Here is a 2696-nt window from a genome sequence, read left to right on the forward strand (position 1 = left end):
TTAAACTGTCTAGTTTAATTATTAAACTATTTAACATCGTTAGATGCATAATTGTGTTTGTGAAGTGTCTGACACCTCAGAATTGGCAAACATTTTCAATACCTCATGTAATAATGATTCATACTTAACAGTGCCCGATCTTTTAATTTGATTGAGTTCATATGGGTAATTCAGGAGAAGGTAAATCCATTTTAATACAATATCTGAAATTAATGTACATTTTGATACTTCTGTTTTGATAACATACAGGCATCGTTGAGACAGTTGCTGTATGCCCACAATAAGCATTCTGACTCCATAAATGTTCTGGTGAAAGACTGTAATGTGTGAATTAATTCTGGAATTTGCATTTCATGACTAGGTTGTTACACTTCCATTGTGTCAGACAGGTATGCATAGTAATTGGAAAACTCTTTTCAGTCACCCTATTCATTTTAAATAATAGAACTCCTATCGGAAGGATGTTGTGAAACTTGAAAGAGTTCAGAAAAGATTTACAAGGATGTTGCCAAAGTTGGAGGATTTCAGACATCGGGAGAGGCTGAGTAGGCTGGGGCTGTTTTCCCTGGAGCATGACAGACTAATGGGTGATTTTATAGAGGTTTATAAAATCATAAGGGGCATGAATATGGTATACAGACAATGTCTTTTCCCCAGGTTGGGCGAGTCCAGAAGTAGAGAAAATAGGTTTCAGGTGAGAGGGGAAGAATTTAAAAAGCACCTAAAGGGCAACTATTTCACACAGAGGGTGGTTCATGTATGGAATGATCTGCTGAGGAAGTGGTGGAGGCTGGTACAATTACAACATTTAAAAAGCATCTGGATAGGTAAATGAATAGAAAGGGTTTAGAGGGATATGGGCCAAGTACTGGCAGATGGGACTAGATTAGGTTAGGGTATCTGGTCGGCATGGACGAGTTGGAGCGAAGAGTCTGTTTCCATGATGTACATCTCTCTGACTCTAAGAGCTCAGACATTCTTTGCTCAGAGGCCTTCAGGCATAATACACTATGTATATCCTAAGAACAGTCATATTCAACTCGAAACATTGACCCTGTTTCTCTCTCTGCAGATGCTGCCCGAGCTACGAAGTTTTTCCAGCACTTTTATTAAATCTCAGTTTTCCAGCTTATGTTGCTTTTTGTTTTCATGAATAAAATTAAAACAACCAGGTTTGGTAGATGTGAAGTATATGGGGCACGATGTTTTTGGGTAGCAGGGTTGGCCACTGCAAGATCTAGAAAGTTAGTGGTGAATGGACCCCTGCCAATTACTACATCCCTCAGCCATTTACTGTTTCAAGAGCTGCTGGCTTATCTGATTGGCTGGTAGTACTTTGATTCCAGCAGGAGCACTGTCCAAGACTGGAACTATAAGTAGTCTCCTGATTCTGACCTGACATCCAGGACATATTAAGTGTGGTGGGGGAATCTCTCAGCTGGGAGGAAGCTGATGCAGATGGCATGGCAAGAACACGATGGCACTTTCAGTTGATGAAATCTGTCAAGATTTCCCTCAATCATTCCTGTCCAGTTGCTTGCTCAGTTATTTTTGGTGTTGGTTAAGAATCATGTAACTGTATTGTATGCCTGGAGTCCCCAGCTATGCCTGTCTCTTCGTAGGAGCATGGGCCCCAGCTATGCCTGTCTCTTCGTAGGATATGTGGAACAGTCCATCTTCCGCAACTACACTGGCACCACCCCCCACCTTTTCCTCCGCTACATCGATGACTGTATCAGCGCTGCCTCGTGCTCCCACGAGGAGGTTGAACAGTTCATCAACTTTACTAACACCTTCCATCCCGACCTCAAATGTCTCAGACTCCTCCCTCCCCTTCCTAGACCTTTCCATCTCTATCTTAGGTGACCGACTCAACACAGACATCTACTATAAACCGACTGACTCCCACAGCTACCTGGACTACACCTCCTCCCACCCTGCCCCCTGTAAAAACTCCATCCCATATTCCCAATTCCTTCGTCTCCGCCGCATCTGCTCCCAGGAGGACCAGTTCCAACACCGTACAGCCCAGATGGCCTCCTTCTTCAAGGACCGCAGATTCCCCCTAGACGTGATCGACGATGCCCTCCACCGCATCTCCTCCACTTCCCGCTCCTCTGCCCTTGAGCCCCGCTCCTCCATCCGCCACCAAGACAGAACCCCACTGGTTCTCACCTACCACCCCACCAACCTCCGCATACAACGTATCATCCGCCGTCCTTTCCGCTACCTCCAAACGAACCCCACCACCAAGGATATATTTCCCTCCCCTCCCCTATCAGCGTTCCGCAAAGACTACTCCCTTCGTGACTCCCTCGTCAGGTCCACACCCCCCACCAACCCAACCTCCACTCCCGGCACCTTCCCCTGCAACCACAGGAAATGTAAAACTTGCGCCCACACCTCCTCCCTCACTTCCCTCCAAGGCCCCAAGGGATCCTTCCATATCCGCCACAAGTTCACCTGCACCTCCACACACATCATCTATTGCATCCGCTGCACCCGATGTGGCCTCCTCTATATTGGGGAGACGGGCCGCTTACTTGCGGAACGCTTCAGAGAACACCTCTGGGACGCCCGGTCCAACCACCCCGTGGCTCAACACTTTAACTCTCCCTCCCACTCCACCGAAGACATGCAGGTCCTTGGACTCCTCCATCGGCAGAACATAACAACACGACGGCTGGAGGAGGAGC

This window comes from Hemiscyllium ocellatum, chromosome 39, assembly GCF_020745735.1.
Source record: "Hemiscyllium ocellatum isolate sHemOce1 chromosome 39, sHemOce1.pat.X.cur, whole genome shotgun sequence".
NCBI lineage: Eukaryota > Metazoa > Chordata > Chondrichthyes > Orectolobiformes > Hemiscylliidae > Hemiscyllium > Hemiscyllium ocellatum.